The sequence below is a fragment of the Schistocerca cancellata genome, chromosome 2 (genome assembly GCF_023864275.1).
Source record: "Schistocerca cancellata isolate TAMUIC-IGC-003103 chromosome 2, iqSchCanc2.1, whole genome shotgun sequence".
NCBI lineage: Eukaryota > Metazoa > Arthropoda > Insecta > Orthoptera > Acrididae > Schistocerca > Schistocerca cancellata.
Window position 1 is genome coordinate 380,969,085 of NC_064627.1, and position 14,903 is coordinate 380,983,987.

The 14,903-nt window shown below is 42.5% G+C and overlaps 1 protein-coding gene across 1 annotated transcript in view; it reads left to right on the plus strand.

Annotated features, from left to right (window-relative positions):
- Positions 1-1,910: 1,910 nt before the first annotated feature.
- LOC126145841 (putative defense protein Hdd11) overlaps positions 1,911-14,903 on the plus strand; it is a 49,644-nt gene continuing 36,651 nt past the window's right edge. The window contains exon 1 of the mRNA XM_049915584.1: positions 1,911-1,971. The gene's annotated coding sequence lies outside the window, so the exon portion shown is untranslated. The remainder of the gene's footprint in view (positions 1,972-14,903) is intronic.

The following is a 14,903-nucleotide window of genomic DNA, read 5'->3' on the forward strand; positions in this document are numbered from 1 at the left end:
CAAATATATTATACTAGAAATGATATGTGGTTACATTTTCACGCAATTTGAGTGTATAGATCCTGAGAAATCAGTGCCCAGAACAACCACCTCTGCCCGTAATAACAGCCTTGATACTCCTGGGCATTGAGTCAAACAGAGCTTGGATGGCGTGTACAGGTACAGCTGCCCATGCAGCTTCAACACGATACCACAGTTCATCAAGAGTAGTGACTGGCGTATTGTGACGAGCCAGTTGCTCGGCCACCATTGACCAGACGTTTTCACTTGGTGAGAGATCTGGAGAATGTGCTGGCCAGGGCAGCAGTCGAACATTTTCTGTATCCAGAAAGGCCCGTACAGGACCTGCCACATGCGGTCGTGCATTATCCTACCGAAATGTAGGGTTTCGCAGGGATCGAATGAGGGGTGGAGCCACGGGTTGTAACACATCTGAAATGTTACGTCCATTGTTCAAAGTGCCATCAATGCGAACAAGAGGTGGCCGAGACGTGTAACCAATGGCACCCCATACCATCACGCCGGGTGATACGCCAGTATGGCGATGACGAATACACGCTTCCAATGTGCGTTTACCGCGATGTCGCCAAACACGGATGCGACCATCATGATGCTGTAAACAGAACCTGGATTCATCCGAAAACATGACGTTTTGCCATTCGCGCAAACAGGTTCGTCGTTGAGTACACCATTGCAGGCGCTCCTGTCTTTGATGCAGCGTCAAGGGTAACCGCAGCCATGGTCTCCGAGCTGATAGTCCATGCTGCTGCAAACGTCGTCGAACTGTTAGTGCAGATGGTTGTTGTCTTGCAAACGTTCTCGTCTGTTGACTCAGGGATCGAGACGTGGCTGCACGATCCGTTACAGCCATGCGGCTAAGATGCCTGTCATCTCGACTGCTAGTGATAAGAGGCCGTTGGGATCCAGCTAGGCGTTCTGTATTACCCTCCTGAACCCACCGATTCCATATTCTGCTAATAGTCATTAGATCTCGATCAACGCGAGCAGCAGTGTCGCGATACGATAAACCGCAATCGCGATAGGCTACAATCCGACCTTTATCAAAGTCGGAAACGTGATGGGTACGCATTTCTCCTCCTTACACGAGGCATCACAACAACGTTTCACCAGGCAACGCCGGTCAACTGTTGTTTGTGTGTGAGAAATAGGTTGTAAACTTTCCTCATGTCAGCACGTTGTAGGTGTCACCACCGGCGCCAACCTTGTGTGAATGTTCTGAAAAGCTAATAATTTGCATATCACAGCATCTTCTTCCTGTCGGTTAAATTTCGCGTCTGTAGCACGTCATCTTCGTGGTGTAGCAATTTTAATGGCCAGTATTGTAGTAACGCTAAGTAGCTGGCTTAAGATCTTCGAAACAGGCAGTAGCCTAATCCTTGAAAGGAAGAGACGATTTAAGATCTTCGGTTTGTGGAACTCACACTTAGCCGGCAAAGTTCTTGAGATACTCGTCTGTTTACATTATCCGCCGGCGTGTAAAGCATAATTGGCCTTATTGGTAATGAAATCCTAAAGGAGCACTCATGTATTGACGAAACTATAACTACAGACGACGAACTCAGTGATGACAAGGAGGGTTCATGAGTTCCATTGCGCTCTCGGTACGCACACACCAAGAGTGAATCCCTCGGCGCAGATACCAGGATTATTAACCTAAGAGCTGGCAACTGTTTAGGAAGTGTTCCTTCAAACTTCTTACTTCCTAATCCACCATCCTTCTCCAGCCCCTGTAGATAAGGCGAATTTTGATAGGAGAAGCCAACAAAGACGCCGAGCGCAGAAGTTGGAGATTAGTGGAGGGAATTGTTGGTGGTGGGTGGGGGCCGGCGCCATTGGTTAGCGCCGCAGCCCTCCCCCCTCCTTCCCTCCCTCCAGGGCCACACTTTCGCTTTCAAAAGGCGGCCGCGACCAGCGCAGTCTGCAGCACAGATCTTCGCGGACAACACTCAGGTGAGGGCCAACCACTGCGCTGCAGCGAGAACGCCTGTAGGTGGCAGCCTATAGTAGAACGCTCTACGGCAGCCTTTCTCAACCGCCCTGTTTGGCCGCTTTGGTGTGTTGCGAGATTTTTAATGTCTTCGGGTCTTTCGCAGATAAAATATCTACAACATAAAAAAATTTATCGTCAAATAGTTTTTTTTTTTTTTTTTTTTTTTTTTTTTTTTTTTTTTTTTTTTTTTTTTTTTTTTTTTGGAATAACCGAATTTACAAGGAATCGCCCATCGTTATACGCGACTAACTCAGCGCTCGCTGCTTCACTCATGTTTGCTTAGTAATCACAACAAAAATAATTTGAAAAACGTATTTTACACCTACTGAAAAATTAATGTATTAAAGAGTTGCTTCTTTTTCCATGCTATTCTGGCTAAGTCGATTTACAGCAGTAACTTTTAAATAGTTTTCCATGATTTAGTTCATAAATTACAACACCTTCTAAACTTTTCACGCTAATTAAAGCCATTGAATCTTGATCTTTTTCCTAATGTACTTCTGACCAAAAAACCAAAAAAAGACAAATCGGATAAGTGCTTTATAGTTATTAGCGCCAGTCTTACACCTAGAACTGAATTGTATCTTAAACAGGTATTCTTGTGCATAGTATCTCCCTTAAACGTACTTTCATACTGAAATATTTTCATGGAACTTTTCATCCCCTGTTTCACTCCCTTCGGGGTTGCAAGTTCCAAAAGCGCTGCAATACGTACCTTTTTATTTCTGACTGAGAAGTCAAATGCTAATTTTCATAGATGCAGCTTTAAAAAAAATGCTTTAGCAGTTTTTAAAATAACACTTTATTTTAAAAATAAACTTCTGCCTACTACTTAACCAGATTCAAAATTTCGTAGTCCTAGCTCAAAATCGTCTTAATAGCGATATATTTTCAAAAAACCTTCAGTCCTCTATTTCACCCACTAGGGGTGGAATTTCGAAAAATCTCTTCTTAAACGACGCCTGCAGTAAAAGATTAACCCAAATTCCAAGTTTCTGTTCTTAGCGTTTTGGGCTGGGCGATAATGAGTCAAACAGTCAAGAAATTCCTTTTTATATGTAGAGTTTATACACATATTAATAAAAAATCTATTTTATGTACTTTATGTGTTTGCTCTTTTGCATTTAGGGTAAAAAATCAGATGTAGGGTGTCGCGAAAAAAATAAGAAAAATTGAGAAATGCAGCTCTGGGTAGATTCTAGGCAACGAGACATCTGGGAGCAGCCACGCGGGACAGAAATCGAAAAACGTCGATTCTGAATGCTTTTTGGTTACTACTTAAAGCTGGCAGACAACTCAATGTTCAATGCTTATAAAGAGAGACAGCTTATCGAGGTATCTCATGTAGCACAACTTAGGACCCAGCAGCTGTAGTGGCCATTTTTGTTGAGGGGGGGGGGGAGAGGTAGGGGGAGAGGTAGGGGGGAGAAATTACCCATTGAACTGAAAATAATAACACTGTTTAAGATTATGTGCGTATGATTGAGCAGCTCTAGAAATAACAGATTAATCACATAATGTTGCGTGTATTTTTAACGTGTGAAGAATATGTTCCACGTAACTGTACATTTCTAAATTGCTTCTTACTTATTACCAGTTGGCACAAGAACTTTATTGACAAGTTGTGTTTTACTATGTCCGGCTGTGCATTATTACGAACCTGCACCATGACATACGACTAACAGACTGTCTGACTCACATTGTCAAAATAGCTCGCCTAAAAATCGATTGCTAACATATTCTCGCGCCAAACGATGTATGCCACTCGGCGAAATATTCGGACAATCGCAATATATCCCGAAGTCTTGACAGCTGTTCATTCGAAACTGTCCACAGCCCGGGGTCTACTATATATTAGTTATAGCAAAGGTTTGTTCAAATGGTTCAAAGGCTCTGAGCACTATGGGACTCAACATCTTAGGTCATAAGTCCCCTAGAACTTAGAACTACTTAAACCTAACTAACCTAAGGACAGCACACACACCCATGCCCGAGGCAGGATTCGAACCTGCGACCGTAGCAGTCCCGCGGTTCCGGACTGCAGCGCCAGAACCGCTAGACCACCGCGGGCAAAGGTTTGTGTTGCTGCCTGTTTGCGGGGTACCGGGCTCGATCCCCGGCCGGATCGGAGATTTTCTTCGCTTGGGGACCAGGCGTTTGTGTTGGCCTAATCATTTCATCTCACCTTCTTCACAAAGACGTGCAAGTCACTGAAGTAGCCTCAAACTGAAAGTATTGCACCAGACAGCCCAACAACCCCAGACGGGATCTCCTGACCGATAATCCCATACCATCATCTCATCTGAAATAAGGTTAGCCGTAATGTAGCTCAATTATTGCTGTTTTTTGTAGTCATGGCCTACGCTGCTTTCGCTGATTGTGAGTTCAGCCACAGTTGAGTTTTTACTGTATAGCATGCGTATTTACTATTTTTCAAAGCTTCTGTGTAAAGTTATCACGAACGTTAGAAGTTAAAAATTTTAGTTACAGTATGTATAATTATTCCACAATTACCTCAAAATCATCAGATGGAGCCTATTGTGTCGCGACTATTGCTATTACTTTCCCACCAGTTCTACTTCTATAAAACAAGCTTCAAAATACTAATCACTACAAAATCAGAGGGTGTATTTTGTATTATTCCTTAATTCAAATGGCGAGTCCAACCTCCACATTATTTGTCAGAGTAGTTCGTCGTTCCGTAATAACTACAAATTCTAGCGCAAAGTTCTTACTCAACTAGGGCGAAGTGAAACGAAACAAAACTGCACGACAACACTTAATAACTAGAGAAACGAATCGCAACTATATTGTCTCACATCGCTGATAACTAGCCAGTTAAACATTGCAACCACGAATCGCAGGTGATCCATCATCAGACTGCATGGGATTTTCATGTGATCAGTACTGATCGCTGTGATTTGCCAACACAAGTGCGATCTACGAAGTGATCGGTTGCCGATGCGACGGATCGCTACATACGTCGCTCGCATGTGGAGTGAGCGAATAGTACTATCACTTGACGGAACAGTGGGAAGTTAGTGTTCATTAGCAAGCAAGCAATCTTGAGAACAATATTTCAATAGGCGGAAGGTCCAACGTGAAGAGCAAAGGGAAGTGGTGAAAAGTTGAAAGTCTTGGTGATATTTAGGCAGTCTTCAACCAGCTAAAAAGCTGTATTTGTGATCCGCCCTGCTGAAGCTTTAATTTTAAATTCTATATTTTTTTATAAGGTATTGTAGTTTCTCTTCTAATGGGAAGAACGCAAGTACTTCATTATAATCGCCCTGAACAGTTTTCTCAGTTTATAGGTCCTCTCCGCGGTCTCGGCGTATTGCTGCTGCCTGGTACGCTAGAAGTCGCGGGTTCGAATTCAGCCTCGTACATTGGTGGGGATTTCAAATACGCCATTACTTTGTGTACATAGAGAGTCATAATTAAAATAGACAGAAATGGGCAAAAGATTGTGTGTGACTGCGTACGAATGAATAACGAGTCTAAATATTAACGTTCTTGTTGTTGGTATTGTCTTTAGGCTGAACAGTGGTTTGATGCAGCTCTTCGCGTCGTCCCATCTCTACAAAACTAGTACAATCTACATCGAATTGAACTACTTACTGGAGTCAAGACGTGGTCTCTCTCTCTACTGTTTTTAAACCCCACACTTCCCCCATTACCAAATTAACATTCTTCTTTTATGTCTCAGGATGTTTCCTATTAATCTGCTCCTTTTTTCAGTCAAGTTGAGCCACAAATTTATTCATTCTTCATTAGTTATACGTTGAACCCATCTAATCTTTAACATTCTTTGTTACACTACATTTCAAATGCTTCGATTCTCGTCTTGTCTGTACTGTTTATCTACCTATTTCGTTCTCATGTAAGGCTGCAATTCAAGAAAAACTTCCTTCTATTTCTATATTTATTAGATGCTAACGTGTCTCCCTCGTTTTCAGTGAAGTTTTACTTACTCTTGTCATTTTGCATGGTATATATTCTTTAGTTCTGCTATCGTCAATCCAGATATCAAAACTCGTCTACTATTTGTAGTGTGGAGACAACAAGGACTAATGCACTGTAAGAACCATATGACCTAATTGAATGGCTACGTAGCCGAAAGCTACTTTTGATAATAATAAAAAACTGGTTAAAGAGCCACATGATGAATGATGGGAAAATTTCAGCAGTTCTGACAGGTTATACGACCTGCGTGTATCAAGACTTGTTGCTTTATCGGATAGTGAGTGATTACGTGAATAGCTCTCAAACCGAATAGGTTGGCGCAATTGTGCACTGAACTCGCATTCACCAGGAATTCGAATCCCCGTGGTTTTCTTACATCGATAAGTCAAATACCGAGACGTTTATTTTCAAATCGTCATGGCCTAATTCTTCCCCATGTTTGTCCTTGTATTGATTATCTCTCCGTCGACTAACTGTTCAATCTTGACCTTTCTTTCTTTCTTCGTCCGTTCCGTAATACCGCCAAATTAAGTAGCAAAACATCATCTCGTATTCTTGCAGTGTCAGGTAATAACTGGAGTTACCGGATAAGAAATCGTATTTTATCATACTTACTACGATATATATTACGTACTGTAAGGATAGAACGGATAAGGTCAAAAGACGCCCGAATCGAGGAGTGTGTTATAACTGTGCCGTTGTTAACACAATATGCATTTGCTATCTGAAAGGACTCCATTGGAAATAAGTCTGCATTGTCAGGTCGTTAGCCTCAGACGATCTTTTTTTAGAATATCTGTGCAGTTGAGGGAAATGTTACTCGTTTTATCGTTTTACACGGAAGTCTCGGTACCAGAAGAACACGTTTGATGAAACTGGATGCATGAAGGTTTTGCCCGTATCCGTCTTCAAGTGTCCACCTTGCTTTCCTTGCAGACAATTACATGACTCTAAGCCTCACTATTCCTTCTGAGTCGCCAAGGCCTGTAGTACAGGCATCACCAGAATATTACCCTCTCCCACGGCCGGGGTCACTAATGTACACATGAGATAGCGCTCGCTTCAGATGTTACCGATTCTAGTTCTCGGTAGTAAAAACATTTCAACATTAGCTTTAGGGCGGTACGGAGAGGACAGGTGATAGCGAACGGCTCTGGCCACCATACTCTGTGCGAAATCTTGGGTTAAATTCCACATCTCCTGCAGTCTGTCATGGACTGAGGAAAAGTGACAGCGATAATGGCAATGACCTCGGCGGCCGCCTTGATGTTATTCGAGAGGGGTACGTTGTGTGCAAGCACCGTGTTTCACCCTCTCCATTCTTTCAATATCACGCGACATTACACTATACATATACCCCTTGCATTCACTTGCGCTCAACAGATAACTTAAGACAATGATTTAACACTTCGAGAAGGAAAAGAGGCATTGTGTGTGAAGGAAGAAAAACCTTTCCAGTTAGGTGGTTTAACTTACCCCTCGGGGGTCTACCAGCCCATCATTCCATAAGACATTGATTTCCAAACTTTCTGAGACTATTACCTACGAGTGCAATCTGATATTAGCTAATAACCTTGCACAACCATTATCAATATTAGCGCCTAACTAAACTTTAAAATGAAAAAGCATTTTCTTTGAACACTTTAAAATGACGAAAGATAAATGATATTTATGTAGTTTTATGGTTGTTTTATTAAACCACGAACTGATGAGTCAATGAGACAACTGATACTCCTTATTTCTATCTATCTTTTCTTTATATAGACTGACTAGATGACAAATCTGACATTACCCAGGTATACATTTTGCTAAATTTCTATGACAAACGAAAAATTTTCATTTCCATGTATTCGTGTAAACACCTTGAAATTATGAAACGGTAGTATAAAGAAATATGCATAATGTACAAATGTATAAGTACAGTATCTAAATTAAGACACACTGTATGCACAATACAAATCCTCTATAATGTTTACATAACTCAGAATTTTATTATAAACAATATTTCTAGTACGCCAGGTGCAGCTGCTTCGAGGGTCTAGAACGCGATTTTGTAAACATCTGTGTGGCAACGCCTCTTCATAGCTCTATAGGCAACTATTGTTTTCGCCTACAGCCGTTGGCGTTTCGCAGCTGAAAGCTGTTAAAAGTACTGCCAGGTGTCAGGGATTTCCTTAAGTTGACTCGATGTAGAAGTGTCTTAGTAGTGAAGAATGAATGTGTTAAAACGCATAATGACGCATTTTTTCACGCGTCTCAATGTTTATGACGTGTTATCTCTTGAACTATATGTCGTACAATGACATGTTTGTGTAGCTGCATTCAGCAGCATATGTGGATACTGTCTTCAAAATGTGTTGCTAATAGAGTCAGTAATAACAAAGTAATAAATGTAAACGTTATGCACAATGCGGCAGATTTTCACGCAGCTCAGTGTTTATGACGTTATATCTCCTGAACCATGTGTGATACCATGATATAATTGTGTAGGAACTTTTAGCGACATAAGTACACTACTGGCCATTAAAATTGCTACACCAAGAAGAAATGCAGATGATAAACGGGTACTCATTGGACAAATATGTTATACTAGAACTGACATGTGATTACATTTTCCCGCAATTTGGGTGCTTAGATCCTAAGAAATCAGTACCCAGAACAACCAACTCTGGCCGTAATAACGGCCTTGATACGCCTGGGCATTGAGTCAAACAGTGCTTGGATGGCATGTACAGGTACAGCTGCCCATGCAGCTTCAACACGATACCACAGTTCATCAAGAGTAGTGACTGGCCTATTGTAACGAGCCAGTTGCTCGGCCACCGTTGACCAGACGTTTTCAGTTGGTGAGAGATCTGGAGAATATGCTGGCTTCTGTATCCAGAAAGGCCCGTACAGGACCTGCAACATGCGGTCGTGCGTTATCCTGCTGAAATGTAGGCTTTCGAAGGGATCGAATGAAGGGTAAAGCCACGAGTCGTAACACATCTGAAATGTAACGTCCACTGTTCAAAGTGCCATCAATGCGAACAAGAGGTGACCGAGACGTGTTAACAATGGCACTCCATACCATCACACCGAGTGATACGCCAGTATGGCGACGACGAATACGCCCTTCCAATGTGCATTCACCGTGATGTCGCCAAACACGGATGAGACCATCATGACGCTGTAAACAGAACCTGGATTCATCCGAAAACATGACGTTTTGCCACTCGTGCACCCAGGTTAGTCGTTGAGTACACCATCGCAGGCGCTCCTGTCTGTGATGCAGCGTCAAGGGGAACCGGAGCCATGGTCTCCGAGCTGATAGTCCATGCTGCTGCAAACGTCGTCGAACTGTTAGTGCAGATGGTTGTTGCCTTGCAAACGTTCTCGTCTGTTGGCTCAGGGATCGAGACGTGGCTGCACGATTCGTTACAGCCTTGCGGATAAGGTGCCTGTCATCTCGACTGCTAGTGATAAGAGGCCGTTGGGATCCAGAACGGCGTTCCGTATTACCCTCCTGAACCCACCGATTCCATATTCTGCTAACAGTCATTGGATCTCGACCAACGCGAGCAGCAATGTCGCGATTCGATAAACCGCAATCGCGATAGGCTACAATCTGACCTTTATCAAAGTCGGAAACGTGATGGGTACGCATTTCTCCTCCTTACACGAGGCATCGCAACAACGTTTCACCAGGCAACGCCGGTCAACTGTTGTTTGTGTGTGAGAAATCGCTTGGAAACTTTCCTCATGTCAGCACGTTGTAGGTTTCGCCACCGGCTCCAACCTTGTGTGAATGCTCTGAAAAGCTAATCATTTGCATATCACAGCATCTTCTTCCTGTCGGTTAAATTTCGCGTCTGTAGCACGTCATCTTCGTGGTGTAGTAATTTTAATGGCCAGTAGTGTAATATGTATGAACGTGGGCCATGATGCGGCAGTTTGTCGCTCATCTCATTGTCTATGGTGTTATATTTCCTTTACTGTGATAGGTAGGTGGCTCTTATCGCAAAGTGATTGTTGCCCGACAGTAAGGCGTGTGTGAACCAAGTCTGGTTGAAATCGGTCCGGTGGTTTAGGAGGAGGTATGAATCACGCACACATATGTACGTCAATTTTTGTAATATTTGTGGAGGATGTAGCAGTTCTCGGCCCATCGCTAGTGCTACCTTTAACTTCTTCTCAGAAAAGAATGCTAACTATCCACCTTGAGGGTAGACAGTTGTTACAAAGCATGCTTCCTCTGCACCACTCCTCTCTATAGCGACATTTGCTTCACCCACACCCTACAAGCCCATTTGTAATCAACCAAATTAAAATGTATGCACTATACTTCGGCCTACCGTTTGTAAATCATTTGATTGTTGGACTCCTTACTAGTATAAACCGAGAGACTCCAGACTGTCAATGCGTTGTGTCTGACCGCAGCAAATAATAGTAATCATAATAATACTGCGTAGGCCCTACAGCACAGTAGTTGTGTTGTGCTGTCAATTAGAAGGCATTATTATGAGATATTTAAGCATATGTGGTGCATATATCTCAATTTTACTGTCATAGGTACATGGTACAAACTTCAAAGTGTTTGTGTTGTGGGTAGACTGGGTGAGGAGGTTGATGTCCATACATTCGTTTCGCTAACTTTAGTCTGCGCCACGTTGCATCAGGCATTAATGTTTGTATTTGAAAAAAATTGTAACTGTTTGTAATTTACATAATCACTGTTACATACAGTCTTAGGAAATACTGATAGTAGTAATCGTCTTTCAAATGTAATTTAATTTCGCGACCGAAAAATAATTGAACCCTTTTCTTTTTACCCTCATAAAATTAAATTTTACCCCTCACGGGCTAATTATCGCTAGGTTGGGATCCACTGCCGTAAGACTTAATTTTTACCACTACGCTGTCACGTATATCCCATGTTCTGTACAGTGACGTGACGTTTATTAATCGAAACAATTTTGCACACTGACAAAGTAACGACAACAGAAAGAGGTGTGCTCTCTGCTTTAGTACACTACGCACATTTCACTACACTTTCGACGCACGCAAAGGAAAGCTTGAAGAATTGTTTATGAATGCGGACTGAGCTATTTTAGTAACGTCGAATACTTTCACCAACAGCGACTGGGATACAGCGTTGTCACGCTAGCGATGCGGAACCGCTACCAATTCTTCCGCGAAAGTAAACTGCACTAACCGAAACGCTTCAGGCATGACATAGCGGCTCCTTATGCCTTTTATGCTCACGTGTTATGACCTCTTTCGAAAAAATCTGGAGTATAGGAATCAACAAGGTTCTTGTGAAACTTTGCTCGCTCTGTTTGCCCCGTCAGAGAGCCGCAGCCATCCAAGCTGATGCCATGTTACTGACTTCCGAAAAGTATGCGATACAGTTATGCACTATCATTTACAGAGCGAAATAAAAACTAACCGAGTACAGAACCAAGTTTGTGACTGGATTCAACGACTCCCTAGCAGATAGAACTCAACACTATCTTAACGGAACCAAGTCGACAGATATAACGATAATTTTTCGAAAATCCTTGGGGAGTGTTATAAGATCATTCGGGTTTACTGTGTATATAAATGTTTCAGTGGAAAACATCGGAAGCCCCAAGTAGCTTTTTGCGTTCGATGCTGTTTATACGAAGAATGCAACGCCAGAGGACTGTAACGAAGTACAGGATGACCTGCAAAAGATCTACTTCTGGTACTGGGACTGACATTGACCCTGAACGTAAATAAATGTTAACACATTGCACATAAATACCCGTAGAGATCCACTAGTTTTGGACTATACTGATGGCGGTGTATTGCTGGAAACAGTAACAACAGTAACATACCTAGGAATAACCATTTGCAGCGTCCTAAAGTGGAATGACCACACTTTATAAACCATGTAGCATATCCGGCGTTTCCCGGGTATGCGTTTATTCCATTCTTCTATTAGTCCATCTCCTCCTTCCATGTCTCTCCACCCCCGCTCCCCACTCTCTGCCCATCTCCTTCCCCCCTTCCTCAATCTCCTTCTCACCCTGTATCCATCTGCCTCTACCCCTCTGTCCATTTTCTTCTCCCCTCTCTAATTCCATCTCCTCCTCCCCCTCTCTCTGTCCATTTCCTCCTCTTCCCTTTCTCTGTCCATTTCCTCCTCCTCCATCTCTCTGCCTATTTCCTCCTCTTTCCTCTCTATGCCCATTTCCTTCTCACTCCTCTCTTTGTCTGTTTCCCCCATCCCTATCTTTGTTCATCTCCTCCTCCTCCTATCTGTGCCTATTTCCTTCTTCCCCCTCATTGTCCTTCCCTGTGCACGTTATCTTACTCGCCCCAATAGAGGCGCTGGAGCTACTTACCCCTACAGTATTTTTTTCAGTAGTGACTAATATGTGTACCAAATTTGGCTGAAATCGTTCCATTGATTTAGAATGAGCTTTTTATCATGAAGAAGTAATAAATTAAAATGTGTTGCATGATGCGTCAGTTTATCACGTTGGTCATTCTTTATGACGTTATATCTCCTGAACCATGAGTCACACAATGATACACAATGAACTGACAAAAGTCATCGGATAGAGACATGCACATTATGCCACATGACGAGAATTAACAGACTTAGAAGATGGTGTGGTAGTTACAGCTTGATGCATGGGACATTCCAATTTGGAAATAGTTAGGGAATTCAGTATTCTGAGATCTACAGTGTCACGAGTGTGCCGACAGTATCAAATTTCAGGCATTACCTCTCACCACAGACAACGCAGTGGTCGTTGGCCTTCACTTAACGACCGAGAATAGCTGCATTTGCTAGAGCTGTTAGTGGTATCAGACAAGCAACACTGCATGAAATAACCGCAGAAATCAATGTGGGATGTACGATGAACATATCCGTTAGGACAGTGCAGCAAAATTTGGCGTTAACGGACTATGGCAACAGACAACCGACACGAGTGCCTTTGCTAATAGTGCAACATCGCCTGCAGAGACTTTCCTGGGCTCATGACCATACTGGTTGGACCCTAGACTACTGTAAAACTGTGGCACAGTCCGATGAGACCTGATTTCAGTTGGTAAGAGCTGCTGGTATGGTTCAAATGTAGCACAGACCCCACGAAGCCAAGAACACAGGTTGTCAACAAGGTACTGTGCAAGCTGGTAATGGTGCCATATTGTTGTGGGCTGTGTTCAACGTAGAATGGACTGGGTCCTCAGTTATGCTCAGCCACTTGGAGACCATTTGCAGCCATTCATGGTCTTCATGTTCCCAAACAACGATGGAATTTTCATGGATGATAATGTGCCATGTCACCGGGTCATGATGGCTCATGATTGGTTTGAAGAACATTTCGAACAGTTCGAGTGAATGATCTGGCCACCCACATCGCCCAACATGAATCCCATTGTACCATATTGAGTTTCTGCACTATGCCAGGCAAAACCAGGTCCAACATTACATTAGGAGGTATCCCATGACCATTCTCATCTGAGCGTATTTTTCTACAATCATTCAGGGGCATATGTGGATACCATCTGGAAAATGTGTTGCGAATAGAGTTAGTAGTAAAGAAGTAATAAATTGAAACATGCAATATGTCACAGTTTCTCATGCAACTCAGTGTGTCATACTATGATAAATTTGTGTATGCACAAGCAGCAGCAGATACTGTTACTGCCTGAAAAAACGTTGAGAAAATAATAGCTATGAAGTAATAAATTGAAACGTCTTGCATGATGCAGTAGTTTTCACTCAGTTTCAGTGTATATGATGTCTTATCTCGTAAACCAAATGCCATATAATGATGTAATTTTTCTGGTACATTTAGTGGTATATGTGAATACTGTATGCAAAAAGTGACATGGCTATGGTTAGTAGCAAAAAGGCAATAAATTAAAATGTGGTGCTTCACGTACAACGAAAATATAGTAAGTGACAAAATTTTGTCCTTTCATTATTTTGTGGCAGTTGTCAGAGAGAAAAAGTGTCACATAGGTTCTAAATTATGTGTAGAGTTTTGTGCAGGTTTCTAAGTGCTCTTATTCTCAAATACTGGATGACTAAAGTAGCTATTCTCACTTCACGTGCTACACTGCTTTTTCACCCGCACCCCCATCTCTTTGATAGGTGGGTGATTTTTACCCTGACAGTGATTCTTTCCAGACAGTAAATAATATGAGTACCAAGTTTGATTGAAACTGATCTAATGGTTTAAGAGGAAATATGGAACATACTTACTTACATTCATACAAATGTACATCCATTATTATACACACAACAAAAAAAGTTTTGCTTCACCCTGGTTCCCAGAACTCCTAGAGATAAAAACGTTGACTAGGATATTGTATCACAGACACAGTCCCTTCAACTGTTCAGAGATTTCACTAAACCCACTCAAAGAAATAAACAACCATGCATGAGCGAACCAAAGCGATGTTGTTCTGACATGGAGGAGATACAAAGAAGCAGGAACTGTCGATGACATGCCTCGCTTTTTTTGTTGTGTGTATAATAATGGATGTACGTTTGTATGAATGTAAGTATGTTCCAAAGGCTACTACTGCAGTGGATGACTGATACCTACGGGTTATGGCTCGGAGGAACCCTGACAGCAATGCCACCAACGTGAATAATACTTGTCGTGCAGCCACGAGACATCGTGTTATGACTCAAACTGTGTGCAATAGGCTACATGATGCACAACATCACTCCTGATATCCATGGTGAGGTCCATCTTTGCAGCCATGATATCATGCAGCACAGTACAGATGGGCCCAACAACATGCCGAATGGACCACTCAGGATTATCATCACGTTCTCTTCACCGATGAGTGTTGCATATGCCTTCAACCAGACAATTGTCGGACGCATAGTGTTTGGAGGCACCCTGGTCAGGCTGAATGCCTAAGGCTCACTGCCTAGTGAGTGCAGCAAGGTGGT